This window comes from Marmota monax, unplaced genomic scaffold, assembly GCF_021218885.2.
Source record: "Marmota monax isolate L192 unplaced genomic scaffold, Marmota_monax_Labrador192_F-V1.1 WCK01_AAM20220418_F8-fsc00130, whole genome shotgun sequence".
Classification (NCBI taxonomy): domain Eukaryota; kingdom Metazoa; phylum Chordata; class Mammalia; order Rodentia; family Sciuridae; genus Marmota; species Marmota monax.
In genome coordinates, this window is record NW_026693244.1 from 337215 (window position 1) to 360460 (window position 23246).

General features: G+C 35.8%; 1 pseudogene; it reads left to right on the forward strand.

Annotated features, from left to right (window-relative positions):
• The first annotated feature begins 269 nt into the window (after positions 1 to 269).
• Positions 270 to 548, forward strand: LOC124100585 (large ribosomal subunit protein eL43-like; annotated as a pseudogene).
• The last annotated feature ends 22698 nt before the right edge of the window (positions 549 to 23246 follow it).

Genomic DNA, 23246 nt, shown 5'->3' on the forward strand with positions numbered 1-23246 from the left:
GGTGGTGTACAGGGTGGTGAAAAATCATGTGCCAACTCTCCCAGATAAGGAGTTGTTTGTCACAGACCACAGCGGAGCCAGCGTCATCTTGTAATGGCGACCATAATCTGCAGAAACGGCAGAAGTGGCTCACCACAATTATTATTATTATTATTATTATTATTATTATTATTATTATTAAATTAGGAGGGTTATTTCTATGTTATTGATGCAAGTTCTTTCTTAGAATATGTAATGTGAGCTCTCCAGGCTCAGGCAGTCATGGCCTCATGGCTAAATGCACTAAGAAGGTTGGAATCGTAGGTAAATATGGGACCTGCTACAGTGCCTTCTTCCAGAAAATGGCGAAGAAAATTGAAATCAGCCAGCATGCCAAGTACACTTGCTCCTTTGGTGGCAAAACCAAGATGAAGAGACAGGCTGTGGGGATCTAGCACTGTGGTCCCTGTATGAAAACAGTGGCTGGTGGTGTCGGCATCTAGACCACCACTTCTGCCAGCACAGTCAAGTCTGCAATCAGAAGGCTGAAGGAATTGAAAGACCAGTAGAAGTTCTACTATTTGAGACATCCCTAGCCTATAATAAATAGGTTAATTTATATAGCAATATTATGGTTTGTTGTTAATTGTATTAATTGGATGTTCTGATGTGCACTGTGTTAATATTGCCCTTTCTAAAGAGATTTATAAATTGGAGTCCTTCTCATTTGAATTGGAAAAATTTGCTGAGATGGGTTATTGTAATTCAGTCTTTTTTTTTCAGTAGTCAGATAATAATGACATGAAACTGAGTCTTACAGTTAGGTATATGCTTGGCTTTTTTTTTTTTTTTAAATAACTGTTCAACTTCTCAGAAATGCATTGACATATTGTGCCAAATTTGTTTTAAAGATAAAATATGCTAAAATATACAAAGGATATACATTTTTAAAAAGAATATGTAATGTGAATATTTTCTTCTTAAATGTGGCTCAGATATTCATTACTTTAATGGTATATTTTAATGAGTGAAAGTTTTTTACTTCAATAGGGCCTAACTAACCATTTATTTCTTTTTTATTTTATTTGTTGTTTTTAGATATACATGACAGTAGAGTGTATTTTGACATATTATACATACATGGAGTACAACCCATTCCAATAAGGTTTCCATTGTTGTGGTTATACATTATGTGGCGTTACACTGGTCATGTATTCATATATGAACATAGGAAAGCTATGTCCTTTTCATCCTATTGTCTTTCCTATTCCCATCCCCCTCTTTTCCCTTCATTCCCCTTTGTCTAATCCAATGAACTTCTATTCTTTCTCTCCTCACCCTTTGTTGTGATAAGAAAGCAAAGAGAGAGGTCTCCACTTGCTAGATACAAATGTATACCCAATAGTCACGCCCCAATTTCTACCTCCTCCAGCCAGACCCTACCACATCAGTTACGATTTAGTTAATCTCTATCAGGGAATTAATTCACTAAGTAAGCCAAGACTCTCACAACAATCATTTCTCCTCCAAACCTTCTTGCATTGTCTCACATGTGAGTTTTTTGAGGTACACCTCACATCCAAACCATAACACTGTTGTCAAAAATAAACTAACAATTTAACTGTGGTGTGAGTCTCCTGGATTTTCTAATCTGTTCTTTTATTCAATTTGTATATTTTTATTCTATGATAGTATTATTTTTCTTTAAAGAATTTTAATGATGTATTCCACTGTCTTCTGATTTGCATTGTTTTGAGAAGTACAGATCATTCTTTTTTTTTTCCTGTATGTATCTGTTACTCTAACTTCTGTAAAGTTTTCCCCATTATCTTTGATTTCAAGCCATCTCTATGTGATATGCCTTAGTGTGATTTCCTTAGGTTATCCTAGCTGGGGCTTATTAAAGTTCTCCTGGATTAGTGGGTTGCTATTTTTCATCAAATATGGAGAATTTTAATCATTATTTTTTAATTTTTTTAGCTTCTGTGTCTCTTCTGTTTTCTATGACTCAAATTCCATATACATTAGACCACTTAGTTTTTTTTCTGTAGGTCACAGATTCTCTTTTCACTTTTTGTCACTTTTTTTGATTTGATATGTACAAATTTTAATTGCTGTTTTCAAGTCCTGATATATTAACTTAAACATACATATCATCTCTAGATCTGTTTCACTTGTATCCTTGATGTCCTTTGATCTGTTAAAAGGTCTAGAAATAAACTTTAGGCAATTTGGTGCTGTCCATTTTGTCATCAGTCACTTACCCTGGTCTTGTCTTATGCACCTAGACTCAAAATTACAGTGTTAAATCTTTTTTAATCAGTTCCTCCACAAACATCAAATTAATTCAAATTCTAGAATATAAACAGCCTTAGAGATACTTTCTATTTCTAGACTCACAAAAATTTCTAGTTGCATAATGCATAATACCACTTAGTATGCTTTTAATGAAACAACACAGGTAAAATAGGACAATGTTTCCTCTGTAATAGGGAATTTAGATATTAGTTTGAGCCTTACATTTTTAGATTCTGTGAACTCAGATTTTTGTTGCTAAATTGAAAGTCCTTTCCTTGCTTTAATAGTTATAAATCCATAACTGGAGACTTGTCTCAGAAGCTACCCTTGGGAAGTAGAAAAAACTTCCACATAGTCGTTAAAATAACCCAAGATAATGCACATTGTATCAGTCCTTTCCTAAAGATAAAAAACTTGGTTGTAATTCCAACTATTAACACATAATTATTCCTAGCCTTAATTAAAATGATCATAGAAAAATTATGACTATAAATTCACAAAAGACACAAATTTTATGTGCTGAATAATATTTATAATAGATATCACAGACAAGATATTGTGCTCACTTACTTTATTCATTAGCTGTATGTGAACAGGAGAAATATATAATGCTTTAAAGCTAAGTAGTGAAAAATTTGGTCCAAAGCATAAACATAACAGAAAATTGATTCAGTCTTTAGATGAAAGGAACTAAATATTTAAGTATGAATAAATAAGTGAGATATGTTCTAAGGTGATCTGTCTCCCTATAGCCCTCTTTTCTGGGAACTGTCTGTTGAAATCTGTACCTCGTAACCACAACTGTACAGCTAATTAAACTATGGATACAGACTGAATTGAAAGAATCCAATGCTTTACACCAGCCAATAATCAATCATGTTTTCTATCTTTAATTTAAACTAAGAGTCACTGGTATAGCAGGAGTAAGGGGGATGAAATGTACAATTCAACTCAATATACATGGAAGAGGCCTAAAATACTTTTAACTGCATGCCAACAATTCTGTGGTGAGAAGCAGGAAGATGGAGCAAGCACTTAGAAACAAGAAAAAACAGAAGACCAAATGCTCCTTATAAAAGGTGGAAAGAAACCTTCATCTCTGCTTTTTGGTTCCTAATTTCATAAGCCCACAGGTATTTACATTTTTATACTCTTGAAGATGCCTGTCGAATCCTTAAAATGAATCTCCCTTCCCTGGAACTAGCTTGAAGAGCTTCCTTACAATAAATATTACCTAATTCTTATTGTCCTTTAACAAAAATGCAAAACCAAAAAAAAAATCCTCAGAACAAACTGACCTAAATCTTAAGTAAGATTATTCAACATAATTGAAAATAAGCAAGATATGAGCAGGTATTTTTGTATTGCTTCACTGATTAGGAAATGGGGACCAACAGATATATGAAAAATTGTTCAACATCTTTAGCAATTAGAAAAATGAAAATCAAAATTACACTGAGATTTCATCTCCAATGAGAATAGCAGCCATCGATAATAAAAAATGCTGAAGAGGATGTAAGGCAAAAAGAACAATTCTACACAGTTTATGGCACTGCAGATTAATATAGGCACTATGGAAATCAGCATGGAGGTTCCTCAAAAGACTAGGATTGGAACTACCTTATGACCCAGCTATACCACTCCTCAGTATTTATCCTAAACAATTCAAGTCAACATGCTATAGAAATACATGCATACCCATTTTTATAGCAGTACAGTTCATAATAACCAAATTACGGAACCAACCTAGGTGGCTGTCAATGGCTGAATGGATAAATAAAATGTGGCATGCATACACAATAGAGTTTTATTGGGGCCATAAAAAAGAATAAAATTATGTCATTTGAAGAAAAATGGATAGAACATGTGAATATTATCTTAAGTGAAATAAGCCAAACTCAAAAGTCAAAGATCACGTGTTTTCTCTTACATGTGGAAACTAAAGAGGAAAGAAGAAAAAGAAATGTGTGTTTGGGGAGGTGAGTCATACAAAACAAGGGAGATGGGAAATCAGCAAATAAAGGAAAGGGACCAGGAGGAGGGAGGAGGGAAGGGAAAGGGAAAATACTGGGATATGATGCTGACAGGATTATATTGCTATATCATGTGCATGTATGAATATGTAACAACTGTCATGTATATAATGCACCAATAAAACGTATGAAAAAAAAATAAATTGTGTAGAAAGACAGTCAAATGAGATGGACATCATTACCCTAAGTTCATGTACAAAGACAAAAAAAATTGGATCAAGAATCTGATAATACAAAATAAAAATCAGCATATCAAATCAAACTCAATAAAATAAAATAAAGAGGGATCTGCTATTTGGTCTTTGAGTAGCACATGTGAATTAACTTTTCTTTCTGTTGGGCCAAGAGTTAATATTAAAATAACAATGGCTCTATTGTACTGTCTTCTATTCCTTGTGTGATAACTGTATAATCTTCACTAAAGTGGACTTCTGTGTTTACTCTTGTGCCCTCATTAGGCCTAGATATTGTCAAATGTTAATGTACCGAAACAGAATTTAAAGTAATTTATTTTTTTTTTACTTTATTGCATTTCCAAGCACTGGATATAAGGAGTGTTAATTGGCTATTTGCACCTACAAGACCTCCCCTAGGAGTACCACATCAACTGGTTCTAAATCTAAAATCTAACTGGCACTTGGAAGTTTTCCATACCCTGACTCATAGAACATCTCATTCTATCTTCAGTGGAAGAAGAAGAAAGCATTATCCCTATTTGAAGAGCAGGAAATAAAGGTCAGGAAAGTGCAGTGTATTATTATCTATCAACTGCAGTCATGAATTACCACAGCTTTTGTGGTCAAAGGATACAAATGTATTATGCTGCATTTGTGCAGGCCACAAATCCAACATGGTCTCACCAGGCTAAAAGTAAGCTGTTGGCAGGGCTATTTTCCTTTTTGGAGGGTCAGCAAAACTCATTTTCTTGCCCACCCGGAGGGTCAGGAGAACACTTGTCCAACACTTGGCAGGAGATCCCCATTTTCTTACTGTCATCAGAGGACCATTCTTGGCTCCTAGAAGCCAGTCTCACTCCTTGGCTCCTAGAAGCCAGTCTCAGTCCTTGGCTCATGATCCCTTCCTCCTTCTTCAAAGCCAGCCACAGGATTTATCCTGTCACAGTCTGAATGCCACCTCCTTCTTCTATCATCTCATATCTCTAACCAGTTGGGAAACATTCTCTGCTTCTAAGGGCTCATGTTATTAGACTGAGCTTACCTGGATAATAGGGGCTACTCTCCTCATCTCAAGGTCTTTAACCTTAATCACAACTCCAAAGTCCCTTTTGCCACGAAATATACCATAGTCACAGATTCTGGGAATTAGGGCATGCACATTTTTGGAGGAACCATTATTCTGCCTACTACATTGAATAAAGGCTAATTCAGTTCTCCAAGATTTCCTTCCAGGCCCCAAAATTAGAAGTTAGAAAAGATTATGAAGTAAGATTTTTAAATCTCCTCTTCAACACCACTCAAAAAACTAAATATTGATAACATTTTTTAAAGTATCCTATGAATTTGGAAGCCAGAAAAATCAAACTAAATATCTCTGAGGTCTTCTGTCAGCAAGATGAAAAATCTGATTATAATTTTTTTCAAAGTCATACTTCAAATCAGTGTTTAAAACAAGAAAACTCATAGTACTTAAATTCACTGTTTTAAGAAGAATAAAACTGTTTTCTTGTCTCTATATCCTAATCGCTGCAAATAATATTTCATTTTTCCCACTGCCCTCTCTAAATTAAAAAAAAATCCATCAAAATAGTTTAGACATTGCATGCATAGTCCCTTTAATTTTCAAAAAGAAACTCATTTTGTTTTAAAGCTAACCTGTCTATGTAGAATTTTACTACCACAGCTGGAGTGGATTCTCTCTGGTATGTATATAAAAATCTTTGTATATTGTACCCATGCCTACATGTCTATCCAAATGGCTTTTTTCAACCTTCCAATCTTGCCCTCCCAAGCCCCTGCCAGCCAAGCCATTTGCCATTTTCTGTACATCGCATCTTGGGTTTATTTTTCTACATGGAAATGATGATGTTCACTAACTGAAGTTCAGCCCTTCGGGAATGTTTGTCCTTCTGAGCCATCTCTGAATGCAACTATAGCTCAAAATCAGTCAGTTTTTTACTTATACCACCATAACAAGTCAACTGATTCCTGCACCAAGCTCTGTTTTTGCTTCTTTTTTTGTTTTTAACTCCTCAGTGCACATGCCTTAGGGAATGTCCATCCTAAGTCACAGGTATGACCTAAGGGATAAGCACCTGAGCAACTTAAATGGGGGTACACCACTTCTGCATTCAGCTTGATTATGCCTCTACACTTGTTCAAGGCTCTCAAAAGTACTACTTTCACTTATAATGATTCTTAGCAGATTGATTCTGGGCTCTTCTAATTTTGTGAATGGGAGGGCTTGACAATCTTCTAAGGGAAACTGGCAACTTCAACCACCTGGTCACTAGATGGCCCTATGCTTAGCTGCTCAGCTTTGCCTCTGTCTCAGAAGCATTCTAAGAGTGTTCTAGAAATGGTATACAGTTTTTTTACAGAAGATTGAATGGCCTCATTTCAGAATTCTAGGGTTCTGCCTTGCCACTTTCCTATTGAGTTTTTTCCTAGTGGCATCTTTTTCTACCACACATATTTCTACATGTGGCCTAAGTGGCAGAACTGCTTGTACTATATCCTAGACCTGTACACAATATTTGCTTGCTTTGAATCCTGTTCAAAACTAGCAGATGTTCACCTTACCCAACGGTTATATCAGTACTCTCAAGAGTTTCTTCAAAAAACCAAAAAGGATTACCAAACATGTTTGCTTCTCTCTTAATGGTAGGAGGTACAGGGTGCTTTGCTTTGAATGAGACGATGTCTTAGCATGCTTCAACTCACTGGACCCCTATCATTGCCCCTAGTGTGGCATCTCCCTAAATTTTTGTAGGATTTATCTCCTACCTTCCATGTGTTAAGAGTTTACAAGCGCATTCTGAGGATGTACAGCTTATTGTTCATCAGTTCTGTTCAACATATTTCCAACAATATATTTGATGAAAGTATTGCTCAAAAGAACTCCCAACCTCTCCAGTCCCCTTCAAATTATGTTGTGAAGCATGTGGAAGAGTTACTATTGATCTGGAGACAAACTTGACAAATCATTTATTCTTCCTGATGGGTATGAAAAGAATGTATTCACAAGGTAAATGGTTACAAACTATGGATTAGAGAAGAAAAGAATGTAAAATGTTTCATTAATCAACCACTTGTTGGTTAGCTGTTAGTAATTCACTACAATATGTCATGGCCCATGCAAATTTTCAGACCATTAAATTAAATGGAGATATGATGAAGACTACCATCCCTGCATCTTTCAAGTTTTGAGTGTGGAAATAATTGCTCAATTTTCCTAGGATACATTATAATTTGACTTACTGAATTGGCAGTGATAGGAAGAGTACAATTTTGAGGATTCTACATGGCCTTTCCCGCTAGACTTTACTTGAGACCATATCTTTTCCAAAAGAAACCAGTTATAGGAAGTATAGGTTTGGCCTGACTCTGTGGAGACTCATTAAACAGGTAATTCCCTAATGCCCAATAGAAATAAAATGTGAGCCACATATGTAAAAATAAACAGGTAAATTGTTTTAATATATTTTATTCAACCCCAAAATAGACAAAATATTGTTATTTCAACCTATAATCAATAGTTTAAATGATTAATGAAAAGTTTTACATTCTTCTTCGTAAGCCTTCAGAGTCAACATATATTTTAGCACATCTCAATTCAGACTAGCCATGTTTCAAAGACTCAGTGGCTACATGTGGCTAACACTTTATTGGATAACACAACTGTAGGATACAAATTACAATTCGCTATGTCCCACTTTGAGTCAAGGGTGCTTTGGCACCTCCATATCATTCAGTCAGAGACTACTCCTAGAGAGAAAATGGGTGTGAATCTTCCTCGACCTTTCTAGGAGGAACAGCTCTTATCAGTCAAAGACAATTCTCTAGGAAGCTCACAAACATAAGTCACTATCAACAACACTTTTTGCTGTTAGGGAGTAAGTGCATTGGCTGGAGAAGGAATGCAAGTAGGAACCCCACAGCATCCTCTGTACTAAGTTAGCTAAATCATTTCTATTGCATACATCCACAAGCCTTAATGTGTAACAGAATAGCTGAAATGTGACATTATCTCACACTCTTATTTTTAAGAAGGCTTCCTAAAGCTGCTCCCTAAAGCAGCACTGAGCTCTTGATTCTGGGACTCTCAAAACCCGGTCCCAGAATCAGCAATATCTAGGAACCTGTTAGAAATACAAATGTGTAAACTCTGGGGCTGGGGTTCAGCAATTCCTGTGATAACCAGTTCTACAGATGATTCTGATGTACAACCAAGACTGAGAACCAGTGAATTAAATGTATGTCCCTTGAGAAAGCAACTTCACCCCTAGCACAGCAAAGGAAAATTTATTAGATAACTATATTCTTGACCCCTTTAAAGAAGACAGACTAGCTGCCTATATCTATAATCCTAATACTGTGTGCACTTTCCATAAACCTAAGAAAGTGGGGAAAAGTCCTCCATATTCGATGCATTTGTAATTAGGATGGTGCAACTTACCACCTTTGTATAGTAGAATGTTTGAAGCTAGTGTTCTATTTTCTGAGTTTATGAAACAGGAAATGATACTGAATTTTTAACTGATGTATTTCTGTTGGAAAGTGCAGCCCAGTATGACACCTGCTGGTAAAACAGACCTAACACAATGTGACAGAGAAACAGCAATGACAGCCAGAGCTATGCCAAACTCTCTGCCAAGCTGCCCTAGATTTGCTAAAATTCAAGGCCAGGTAGATCTGGGAAGTTCACAAAGTGCTGACTGATTAGTTTTCCTCTGTGAGATTGAAAGTCTCCCAGGAAAGTCACAAAAAAACACGTAGTATTGATCAAGAGATAAAATAAGTTCAATTAAAGACCAAACACAATCATCAAAACAGAACCAAGGGACTCTGATTACACAGAAAACTGTCCCCGTCTTCAAATAAAGAACATTTTATGTAACTGGGATTTTTAGTCACTTGAAGATTAATCATTAGAACATTACTTGTTTATAACAAATAGGGCAGAATCATGACAGAACATTTAGATATTGAGCTTAATTAATGTAATGCCAATCTCTGTTTCCATAGTTATCACCTGTTACTATTTTGTTCCAACTCCAATCCATTGTGAAACTGTGCAAAAGCTGTTGCAAACATGTACAGATATTTTCACTCAAATGTTTGCAAAAATATTAAATAGGCAATAAAATATTAAAATGCACTTTTTTGTACATAACAATTCTGTTATCCATCATTATGACCGTATTCAGTACACTGAATAAGGATAAACAAAGTTTACCTTTGCTCCTTGGCCTCTTAAGCAATTTTCTAAGAACATACTGAAATGTGTAACATTTAAAAGCTGGTTATAATCAGGACAATTTCCTATGATTGTACTGTTCATGTGTGGTGGTACGCATTAGTAGGCAATGCATGAAAATAGACCTGAATCCTGTTACCTTAATTTGCCAGTTGCACAGCCCTAAGCAAGCAAGTTTCAACTTCTTTGTGCCTCAGTTTCCTCCTCTATGAAATAGGATTAAGATAAGTTCCCACTGGGAAATTAATTTACAATGGGAAGAAAGGGAAATGGATTCAGGGCAGGCAAAAATTGAGATGATTGCACACATAATATCTGTCTTCAAATACTTTAACATTTAACAAATTAAAAATAAACCCAACAGGGCTGGATTGTAGTTCAGTGGTAGAGCACTTGCTTTGCATGCATGAGGCACTGGGTTCATTCCTCAGCACCACATAAAAATAAAATGAATAAAAATAAAGATTAAAAAAAGAAAAAGAAAATCTACTTCTAAAAATAAATAAATAAATAAACCCAACATATTTTGTAAAATCTCAAATGACAAAACATGAATTAATATGTAGAAATTACTGGGTAGCATTCCTAATCAACATAAGAAAAAATATTCTAACCATTAAAATGTTCAACTATAAATAGGCTGCATCTGAAAGTAAAGATATCTATCCTATCATGAAATTTCCAGAGTCAGATGGCCATTTTCCAGTGGTATAACAGGGGACTTCCCAAATTGTGCTAGAAGGAGTAGTAAATGACACCTAAGGCCTTCTCCAGATGTGTACATTGATAAACATTCTAGCAGAAAAGCATCTGTTGCTGTTGTTCCTTTAAAGGTACTGGTATCACTGAAAGGATTCTGGCATATAAGGAGAATAGATATGAATTTCTGACCAGCTCTACAGTTGCCATGGCAATCAGAGAAAGGGATGTAGCAGAACAGATTAGCTAGTGATTAGAAAGTTCTTAAATAGTGATTGCTGCAAATGAGGAGAAAGCTGATAGCGTGTAATAACAGTACCAGAAGATCGGTGGTTTTGACCCGTCACTTAAAAGCAAACATCAGGATGGGATATATAACCACAAAATATGACAGAAATTTCAAATATAAATGTCTGCCGAAACAAAAGAGAGAAAATTCAAAGTACTATGAACAGGTATTAGTGCAATATTATGGTTCCAGGTTGTTAAAGAAAGTTGCTTTGAATCAATAAACATGATTATTTTTTAACATACTGATTCACAAACAGCATCTTTCATTTCTAATTAAATAACTATTTAAATGAGTTAAATATATCCTCAGGCATGATTCAGAAATGCAAATATGATGTCCTGGATGATGCTGCATGATGGAAGTTGAGTCCCTTCTATCCAACAATCTCCTGTCCAGCTAGAAGGTGGGTGGGCAGTCTACCTTAGCCAAGCACACATATTGCCCAAGATGAAACACAGCTAAATCTAATCAGTTGTCTAAATGGGCCAAAAGTTACCTAAATCTATAAATTTTAGGGGAGAAAAATAAAATAATGTTTTCTTTCTGTGTTTTGAATCTTATCTCTTTACATCTTTTCTTTTTCCTATTTTCTAGTAATTATATATTTTTTTATTCTGATGAAAATATCACACAACTTCTTGAAATGTCCTCCTATACATCATGATAGATAGCAGGTAGATAAGCATGCTAGACATGAGATGTGAAGAACAAGGGGTTAATTCTATAGACAAGAGCAAGGCCACAGAAAGGGAGAGGAAATTAGGGTGGACTGAGGGGAGGGAATCCCAAGACTGGGTGACAGGAAGGCCACGCCCAGTTGCAGTTAGAACTGTGGGTTCTACCTGGAGACAGCATTCCCATTCAAACCTGTCCTGATCCTTCCCCTAGGCAAGCAGCTTGTGTACTTAGCTCCAATATGTCTAAAGCTACCTTTGGCAAATTACCATATTGTTGTAATAATCATTAGCTTTGCGGTTTTGGTCCCCTCTTGTGGGCTTTCCCAAGCAATGCTAGGACGATTCAGGACTTTGCCCAGAAATAGATAATACCACCTGTCAATCATGTCTCCAATTCTGTGATACAGGGACAGAAAAGGAAGGAAACTCAGACCAAATCAGAACATAAAAACAGACTGAACTCAAATACCAGAGTTACCTCTCTCTTGAAACAGCCTGCTCAGTATTCTCTGGAGTGGACTTTTGTTTCATTGAATAAACCTGTTGTGCTTGTTTACTGTATCTGCTGTGTCTTCTGACTGAAATCCAGAGTTGCTCCTGTGCAGGATGCCCTCTTCTCACATCTTAGGAGTGTACTTTAATTTCTTGTATACACACATACTGCTTCTGTGACTCCACGGAAATCTTTTCTTTGAGAACACAAGAACTGAGGAAACCTCTGCCCACTAATACTTGGTATAGATCATTTTTAGTGGCATTTCTTCTGGGTCCTATTATTCGGCTTGTACAAGAAAAGTCTGTTTATATGTAATGTTTGTTCACAGATCTCTGATATTTAGTCTCTCTCTGTCAACTGGGGAGATGATTCATTACTCTTTTCACATATATAGCTGGAGAGTAGACTGGTGAGTGCCCCTTCTAAATGAGCTTCCAGGTTCTTGAAGTCGTTTTGTTCACCTCTGCTCTCCTGAAGCAGCAACTGTCTACCCCCATTTCCTGGAGCTGTGTTACTCTGAACGTCAACTTTAACAAAGGCCTCTCCTGTCTCAAAGCACTCTAATTTCTAGTGTAATATTCCGCACATGCTCTACAGCACCACACATTCTTGATCACTTTTCTTCCTAATTCTTTCCAGGTATATTCTCATGGAAATATCCTTGATAAGAATAGAAAATTAGTGTTATGATTTGGATGTGAGGTGTCCCACAAAAGCTCACATGTGAGACAATGCAAGGTTCATAGGAGAAATGACTGGGTTTTGAGAGTTTTAATCCAATCACCAATTAATCTCCTGATAGGGATTAACTGAGTGGTAACTGAATGTGGGTAGAGTGTGGCTGGAGGAGGTGTATTTACCCAATATATATATAAGGTGTGGCTTTGGGGTATATATTTCTATTTGGCAAATGGAGATTTCTCTCTCTCTCTCTCTCTCTCTCTCTCTCTTCCCTTCCTAATCATCATGTGAGCTGCTTCCCTCTGCCACACTCTTCTGCCATGTTTTTCCTACCTCACCTGGAGCGCTGAGTAATGAAGCCAGCTGTCTATGGACTGAAACCACTGAAAACGTGAGCCCCCAAATAAACTCTTCCTCCTTGACAATTTTTGTGGTTGGGTCTTTTAGTCACAGCAGAAAAAAAAACAGCTAACTAAAACACTTGGTAAAGAGGAATAGTATTTCAAGGTTGAGGATAGGCTAGGGAGGCAAGCAATTCAGCACCTTTTGGGTGAGAGACAGTTGCCTAATTGTCTGCATGAGATAGATCCTGGGGCTCTGTGTTCAGAGATGGTCAATAGTAGCGATAGGAACAGTATTCCAATTTACTTTTTCAGGTGTACCCTATTTCATTAATTAAAGCCCCAGATATGCCATGAAAAGAGCTCTTGATATTATATTGTTCCTTGGTCTTTGTTTTTAGAGTCAATGTGAGTGTATGCTTTCTCTTATTTCTTTATTTTAGTGGAAAGTTAGGAGAAATTAAGAAGGACTGTAATTGAGAAAATAAACATCTCATCTTCTCAAATTGTCTTTAAATTTTAATCCTTTTTCTCCAGGGTAAATATTTTTTCTAAATTTGGTGTCATTCGTGGACCTGATTATTATACATAACAGATTATATTTTCCAAAAATGACCACAAAAACATTTCATATGCTCTTCTACAACTTGAGCTTGATAGTCCCTCATCAAGAAATGGAGGAGTCAATTTCTCCAACCTTTTGAATTTGGGCCAGATGTGTATTCCTTGAACCAATAAAGTATAGCAGAGTAACACCGTTGGGGCATGGCCTTTTCTGATCTGGCACTTTCCCTTCTTATTAACTGGAAAGCTTTATCTTTTGATACTGATTCTGAGAACCAAGAAGCCACCCTGCAAGAAGCCCAAGTGACCAGAAGAGTCAATGTGTAGGTATCTCAAGGCAAAAGCCCCAGTTGAGCTTTCAGGGTAAAGGTAGACTTTGCCATCAATTATAAGAGTGAATATAAAATATTCAGCTCAGTAGAACTTTCAGATCACCCATGACTCAGCAGTCATGTGACTTCAATTATAGGAAAGACCAAAGTAAGAACATCCTAGATGAGCTCAGTCAACACACAAAACCATGAAAAAAAAACATAATTTTGTTTTTAGCCATTAAGGTTTGAAGTGATTTGTTAAGCAAAAAGAGATAATAAGAATAATATGTCATATGAAACCAGATCCTATGATACTAACCTCAAGGCATTTCAATGGGAACTTGAGAAAACATACAAGCAACCTGACATAACTTTGAGATTAAAGGTAAATTAAGTTAATAATACTGATCCAAACAGTACATATATAAAAGTGTGTATAGGTGTGTCTTTGTGTGCGTATGTTGACGAATGTATTGATTTCCTGAGGCTATTGTAATGAATTACCATAAACCTGGTGGTTTAAAACAATGAAAATTTATTTCCTCATAGTTCTGTGGTGAAGGTGATCCCCCACTCACTGTCTTGACAGGGTCACAGTGAGGATGAATGCTAGCAAAACCTCACTGGTTAGTGGGAAACTGAAACCATGAGACCCTTTTTTATATAATTGGGACTTTTCACTTTCATGCTTATGTTTCTGACAGGAGGCATGAGTATGTTAAATGCCAAACAAATTAAATTTCAGATGGCTAGAACATAACAGGTAGTTCATGCCTTGAAGGCTGTTCTACTACCCCTCAGCATATCAAGGACAAAGTAGAAGGCTGTTCTTCTATATCAGTACATTGAGGACAAATCTGATATGGACAACAATCATCCTCTGAAAGGTCACGAGAATTTTTAGGCACTACATTGATTATATCAACTAGAACCCAAGCTCATATTTCCGGCCTCTTAGAAAAACCTAATCATTATGCTTATTTTACAAAGCCCGCCATTTGTAGTCTCATTTTTGATTGAGGAAAGTTATATTATACACTTAGGAAAGTTAAAACATATAAATATATATTCTTCTCTTTTTATAAACCCTTTTTTACTTTACATAGGGATTTATGATGAGCATAGTTAATATTGGCAGAAAGTGGACTGATGTTTACAACTTACCTTCTATTGAGAAAGATTATAAAGATATGAGAACTAGTGCACCTTGACTGAGAAACAAAGAAACCCTTTGAGAAAGCAGCTCAACCAGTTTTATGAGAATAAATTTAGGAATTAATTAAAGTAGCTTTATAAGATATATTTTTAGAATAATGTTAGAAATATTATCCTATTTAGATTTTTGGGTTTAGAAATTCTTAAGTTTTTAGTTGTATGGGTTTCTGATATGTTTTAAGAATGATTTATAAATTTTAGAATATTTTAAGTATAAGATTTAAGGGGACTTTTTTAGATGGGAATTTTAGATTAGAAATAAAGTAAAGGTGTACTTTAAACTTAAAGGTTAATGATAAGTTAGGAGACTTAGAGTCTGGTTACGTAGTTTGGCACTAGTTAATAAGAAAATAGCATATCTTGGGGAAAACAGTAAATCTTGGGAAAATCTGAAAAATGTAAATTAGTGATGCATTTTATTAATGATTCTGTACTTTTAATAATTAAATAACTAAAGGTCATGTCCTGGAAAAATGTAAATTAATGTTACATTTTTTGTACCCCTAATAATGGTTAAGGAAATGTCATGTCTTGGCAAGTTTTAAATTGTATAATCAATGACGTATTCTGAATCTATAATGATGAGAAAAATTGCAATAAAAGATGACCCAGAGAAAGCTGCATTAGAGCTCTCTCTCTGGTGATTGCTCCAACTGAACGACTCCTGTCTCATCTTTTCACCGACGCCACTCATCCTTCAGGACCCCCTGGACCCCGCTAGGGCAGGACTCCGGCAGTTCTGCAGTCGGTAAGTCTGAAATCAAGGTGTGCATCAACAGTGCCATGCTTCCTCCAAAGTTTCTAAGGAAGCTCCTTGCCTCCTTGCCTCTTCTAGCTTCTGGTGACTATCTGATTTTTTTTTTTACTTCCTTGGCTTGTGGCTTCATCATCCTGATCTCTGCCTCAGTCTTCGTGTTGCCTTCTCTTCTCTATGTCTTCTCCTCTCCCTCTCCCCTTCTCCCACCTGACCCCCACCCAAGAATCCAGATTACCTCTTCATATCAATATCATTAACTCACACATATCTGCAAAGACCCTTTTTCCAAGTAAGGTAACATCCTCAGCTCCAGAGACTTAATATGGATTGGAGGTGGTACATTTTTTTTTTGCTAGCCACAATTGGTGTGAGAAAATGAGCAGTGAAATGGAGTCCCTGCCATCTCAAGTTTTCAGAATAGGTAAATAAAGCTGATCATTATAAAGCAAGTGGTTGGGTATACTGCAGAGAATTTAATAACAGATGGTTATTTTATACTACAGTATGAATTCTTTCCATAGAATTAATGACAAAGTTTGAGAGACTCTCTGGCTACATACATTAATATGAGAGATATGTAGGTTGAATGAGTATTTGCAATAAATTCTAATCAAGTTCAATGAAGGATTACATATTTTAATTGGGTTAACTTTGTCTAACAATACAGGATGACTTTGTTACACTGCTTTGGAATTTCCCTGGCAAATTGCTTATACTGGCTACATGTTAATTTTCAGCCATTTTCTGACTTTATCAACCTCATACAATTACCATAAATGTACTGCTTATTTCTTTCACTTGAAGTTTGAATTTTTCTATGCATTGTCCCAATACTATCCTTTATGAAAAAGAATCTAAACTCCTTTATTCACCTTACAGTCTCTAAAAGAGAAGACCACATAGAAAAAAAATTACAGTTCAAAATTGCTCACTAAAAAGTGTAAGAACTAGTCAAGTGAGACGCCAATAAAATATGCCAATAGTATTGGCAGGTGGTGTGATGTCTGCTGGAAAATGCACCAAGACACCCAAGTCAGTTAATTTTGGCAATTGTATGCTATCAGATATTTATGACTTATAAATTTGGTTATATTGATTTAAATCGTACAATATATGAACCAAGAATAAATAGGCAATGAACTCACTCTGCTGAGGCATCCATACAATCCATTAATATTTCCACTGGTCAAAATTGTAGGTTTTAAAATTCTAATATTTAAATTTTCTCCTCCCTTCACTTGGTGTGTTTTCTCTCTCTCTCTCTCTCTCTCTCTCTCTCTCTCTCTCTCTCTCACACACACACACACACACACACACACACACTTACAAAAAGAGAGAGTAGCTATAGTCATGATTTGATCTTTTTTTAAAAATGTACTACAGAAAGTAAGACATGTCAGAACTTACAAAATCCTGCCCTTCTCTAGACTTAGAGAAAAATTAAAAACATAGATGTTATTTCTTTTTTTTTAAGGTAGAGTGAGAGAGGGAGGGAGGGAGAGAGAGAGAATTTTTAATATTTATATTTTAGTTTTCAGCAGACACAACATCTTTGTTTGTATGTGGTGCTGAGGATCGAACCCAGGCCGTACGCATGCCAGGCGAGCGCGCTACTGCTTGAGCCACATCCCAGCCCTGCTATTTCTTATACTACTGCTATGGACTAAATATTTGTGCCCCTCCTCTGGAAAAAAAATTGTATTTTGAAATCCTAAAGTCCAGTGTGATGGTATTTGGGGATGATTATGTTCTGAGTAGAATTAGTGCTCTTATAAGAAGAGGCATGAGAGCTTGCTGTCTGCTCTGCTTTCTGCCATTTGAGGACCTAGCCGGAAGACCGCTCTGCAAACCAGAAAGAGTATTCTCCTCAGAACTGGATCCACCATAGCCTTCAGTTTAGACTTCCCAATCACTGAAACTATGATAAATAAATTTCTGTTGTTTAAACCACCCAGTCTATGGTAATCTGTTATAACAGAGCAGATACCTAAGATAACTACAGTCTTCCACTATTCTATAAATCTAATTATTGGGAAATGTATTCTTAGTCAAAAACTAAACACTTAAGAAAATACTAAAGCCATGGGAATGGGAATAGGAAAGACAGTAGTAGAATGAATCAGACATAACTTTCCTACGTTCATATAGGAATACATGACCAGTGAAACTCCACATCATGCACCATTGCAAGAATGGGATCCTAGTTAGAATATGTTATACTCCATGTAGTATAATATGTCAAAATACACTCTACTTTCATGTACATCTAAAAAGAACAAATTTTTAATTTTTTTAAAAAATGCTAAAGCCATAAAATAAAACCACCCACCACTTGTATTGGAGCAAATTCAATGAGATTGGTGACACCTATAGACATTGTAATGCAGAGGGTCCAAGTTTTGCTTGTGTCACATGTTTATTGAATAATTCAAACAAGAAAGATTTATGTTCCACCAACTGTTCCTTACAAACAAGGTTAATGAGATCTAATCTTCATGTTCACTGATGATACCAGAAGTGTATTCTCATATTAATGGGGCAACTCAGCTCTTGGTATTAAAAAAAAAATCATTAGTCAAAATCAAACCAGCTTCACATGATCCCTAATTTCAGGTATGCTAACAAACTAACAGGGGCATAAAATGTCAACCTCACCTAACAGTTATTTCCAATCCTGAGAGAAGTTTTTGCAACTTCTCTGGATCAATACAATGCTAGAAATACCTATATTAGTTTGCCTGGGTTGCTACAACAAAATTCCACAGACTGGGTAGCTTGAACAACAGAAATTTATTTTCTCATAGTTTGGGAGACTGCAAGTCCAAGATCAAGGTGGTGACACAGTTGATTTCTTCCATCTTTGGCTTACAGATGGCTGCATTCTCCACTATGTCTTCACATGGACTTTTCTCTTTGTAAAAGCATCCCTGGGTCTATAAGGACACAAATCCTATTGGATTAGAGCCCCACCTTATGACTTCATTTAACTTTCATTTTCTCTCTAAATGCCCTATCTCCACATGTTGTCATGTTTTGAGAGGACATAATTTAATTAATAACACCTTCTTTTACCTTATTCTTAGTGAGGAAAAGAACTTTTTTACAACATCACTAAGTGGGATAGAGGAAATAAGGATTTCAGTTCCAGTTTGGTCAACTCTTGGTAATCCATAGTTACTGTTAGCTCCTTACCATTTTATATAGGATCTTTGTGTAGAAACTCAGGGGATTTTCACTGAAATTCAGAGAGATCAAGAAAACCGAATTTAACATCCAGTTGCCAGAATTCTACCTTTCCTTTGAGACCTTGATTCTGCAAGTGAATGCATTCTCTCCCTCCCCTGGATTTCAATAGCATTTGGTTTATACCTCATGCCCAATACTTATAAATCTCTCATTTGAGAAAAGACCCTATTTTCTACTTGGTCCTGGCTATCTTAGAAGCAGAGACCACACTTTCTGCAGCTCTGTATGTCTCCCACAAATAGCTGACACAGTACCCAAATGTCACAGCCAGGAAAGGTACATCTAATTAACTGATGAGAGAAAAGAAGCCATAGAGCTAGTGACTGGGAATTGGGGTCAGAAAGCACCCTGTAGCTGACAAAGGAAAGGGATGTCATGCTCTTATTCTTTGCCTTTAAAATTTGTGTCAGTAATAATTTCTGTGACCTACAGAAACTGTCACCAAGAAATAAAAATCATTCTCCCATTATATCTCAAGACCTTCCAAGCCAGTTGCCACTGTTAACTTCTCTGGTTTGCCAATAGCTTCAGTAAGGAAGGCAAAAGAGGGGGCACAAGCATCAATACCCTCTTTCCCATTGTCTGCCCAGGAACTCCTCTAGTAACACAGACTTTACTGTTAGATTTGGGCCATGACAATCCCTACCCCTCCCCACCCCTGGATGATCACAACTTCAACATATCATAATGTCACTTTTGTAAAAACTGAAACAAGCAAATAAAATCTGAGGTAAATACTATCTAATTCCCATTTTATATGCAAGAAAAAAAAGTGTTGACTAAGATTAGTTAGATACTAAATAATGACGTGTATAAATGTGAAAGTGAAGTAGGTTACTGAGAGATTGGTTAACAAATACATCATAACATCAATTCATTGCTTCTGCAGAGTCAGTACTTTACTGACCCAATGGTGATGCTTTGCACTAGTTCCATTTAAGTCATCTTTTAACTCCTAATCTTTCAGATCAATTAAAGCCATAAATACCAGAGCTTATGTACTGCTGACATATGTATGCCTTTCTTTGTGCAGGACTCAGCTGTTTTTATTTTATTTTTGGTTTTGGTGGCAGTGTTTGAACCCAGAGCCTTAAGCTTGCTCAGCACATGTTCTACCACTGACCTACACCTTCAGGCCTTCTACCAGTTTTAAAATAAGAATGAATGCCACATGGGTAGCTTCATTGTTCCTTGATCTAGTTAGCCATGGGGTAAAATATTAGGTTACATAAAACGCCATGGTAAGTCTACCAGCTGGCTCTGTTTCCATGATTATCCTTGGAATTGATACTCTGGGCATTTAAATGTTCTTGGGTCACAACTAGCTCTGGATGGCATGTCTTCCACTAGGGTCTTGCATTATTATCTGAGCCAGCAATTGATAACTTACATGAAACAATGAGGAAAACGTTAACTGTCTTCTGAATAACTCTGTGAAATAGCTAAAACCTGAAAGTGTAAAGAAGGGTGGGCTGAATCCACTTAATATGAAGTAATGACAAGAAAACCTGTCAGCATCTCCGCTTAATTTTTCAAGCCACCCCTACAAATGAAATAAATGCACTGTCACTTCCAATTTTTTAATAATGAATTTCCATTAGTTACTGAGGAAAGAAAAAGGACCTCTCTGCATTGCCCTTAACTAAGAGCACTTATGGATCAAGCTTGAAAACTTTTCTTCCTTAATTGTTTAAAAGTCAAGTACATGTAGCTTAGAAGAAGATAATAGCAGTCAGCAAAAGGCCTAGGATTTGTCTGGTTTTATGAAGGAAAGGCTATTTTGAGGATGACCTCAAAAAGCAGAATCATTCCAGAGGAAACTCTGCATTATTTTTCCATTTTCTTTTCAGAAAATATCACAAAATTCTTATGCCAAAAGGCAACAAAAGAGTATGCAAACAGGAAAAGAATTATTTGAATGACCAACAACTACTACATGAAAAAATGTTCAACATCTCTAGCAATTAGAGAAATGCAAATTACACTAAGATTTCATCTCATTCCAGTCAGAATAGGAATTATCTAGGATACAAGTAACAAAAAATTCCTTTTCTTATGTCTTCTACAATTTCTTTCATTGATATTTTATAACTTCCATTGTAGAGGTATTTTACTTTCTTGGTTGAATTTATTAAAAGATTTTGCTTTGCTTTGTATTTTGTAGCTATCATGAATAGAATGGCTTTCATGTTTTCTTTCTCAAAAAGTTGTTATTAATATTGTTATGGTTTGGATCTGGAATGTCCATTAAAGGAATATGTTGAAGACTTGGTCCCCTATGTGACAGTATTTGGGGTGGGGCCTTTGGAAGATGATTGGATTGTGATCTCATGAATGAATTAATCCATTTATGGATTGATTTATAACTTAAGGTGTTACTTGGGTGATGTAAATGTTAGGAAGTGGAGGCCTAGGTGAAGGAAGTAAGTCACTGGGGGAGAGCCCCTAAAAATTAGATTTTGTCTGTGGCACTTTCCACTCCTACTCCTCTTTCCTGGCTATCATAAAGTAAACAGCATTGTTCCACCATGTGCTCCCACTGTGATAATCTCTCTCACAACAGGCCCAGAAAAAAATGGAACTGAATGACCATGGTCTAAAACCTCTAAAGCTGCAAGTCAAAATAAATCTTTACTTTTTTAAGTAGATTTTCTCAGGCATTTTGTCACAATGATAGAAAGCTGACTAACACCAGTACCTAGAAAAGCTACTGATTTTTATAAGTTGATTTTGTATACAACAGTTTTACTGAATTCATTTATCAGTTGAATAGTTCTTTGGTAGAATATTTAGATTTTTCTACATATAAAAACAGGGATAATCTGACTTCCTCTATTCCTATTTGCCTACCTTTTATTTCTTTTGCTAAAATTTATAGCACTATATTGGATACAAGAAGTGAGAGTAGACACCCTTATCTTATTCCTGATCTTAGAGTCACTGTTTTCAGCTTTTATCCATTTAGTATGGTATTGGCTATGGGTTGGCTATGGGTTTATTAAATTGAGATATACAATTCTTCTGTGCCTAATTTGTTCAAGGCTTTCATGATAGGATGTTGAATTTTATCCAATTCATTTTCTACATCTTGCTATGATCATATTATTCTTTTCTTTTATTCTGTTGATGTTATATATTATATTTAACAATTTGCATACTTCATAATTGTGGTGAATTGTCTTTTTAATGTGCTATTCAACTTAATTCGCTGGTATTTTTTCAGTTTCTGCATGTATGCTCATCAGGGATATTGGTCTGTGGTTTTCATTTTTGTTGTGCCCTTGTCAACTTTTAGTTGCAGGGAATGCTGACGACAACAAATGAGTTTAGAAGAGTTCCCTGTATTTCAATTCTTTGAAATAGTTTGAGAAGAACTGGTTTTAGTTCTTCTTTAAAAGCAGTAAAATTCAGTAGTGAAGCCTTACCCAGTTCCTGAACTTTTCCTTGTTGGAAGACTTTCTATTACTGACTCACTCCCATCACTTCTTATTGATACACTTTTATGTCCTCACATTTCAATTTTGGCAGGTTATAGGAGTCCAGAAATTTATCCATTTCTTCTAATTTTTCCAAATTGTTAAAGTTTATCATGATAATCCCTAATGATCCTTTGTATTTCTGCAGTATCAGTTTTAATGTCTCCTTTTTGTCTCTAGTTTTATTTATTTGGGTCTTCTCCCTTTATTCCTTGGTTAATCTGGCAAAGGTGTGTTGATTTTATCTTTTAAAAAAAATCAACTCTTTGTTCCACTGATCTTTTGTAAGTTTTGTTAGTCGATATTTTATTTTTGCTTTTATCATTATTTCTTTCCTTCTGATTTGGGGTTTGGTTTGTTCTTGCTTTTATAGATTCTTGAGAGTCATCATTAGATTGTTTAAAACTCTTGTTTTGTAACGTAGGCATGTTTTAATGTTTATGGGTAGTAATATCCCTCTTAGTAGTGTTTTTGTTGAAACCCATAAGTTTTGGTATGCTGTTTTCATTTTCGTTTATTTTGATAGAACTTTAAATTTTCCTTTTAATTTTTCCAAGGACCCTTTGTTCATCCAAAGCTGCAGTGTTCATTTTTTGTTTATTTTTATAATTTCTAAAGTATCTTTCATTGTTGACTTCTGGTTTTATTCCATTGTTCTCAGAAAAGATACTGGATATGATTTCAATTATTTTGAATTTGTTAAGATTTGTTTTGTGGTCTACTATATAGTCTGTTCCAGAGA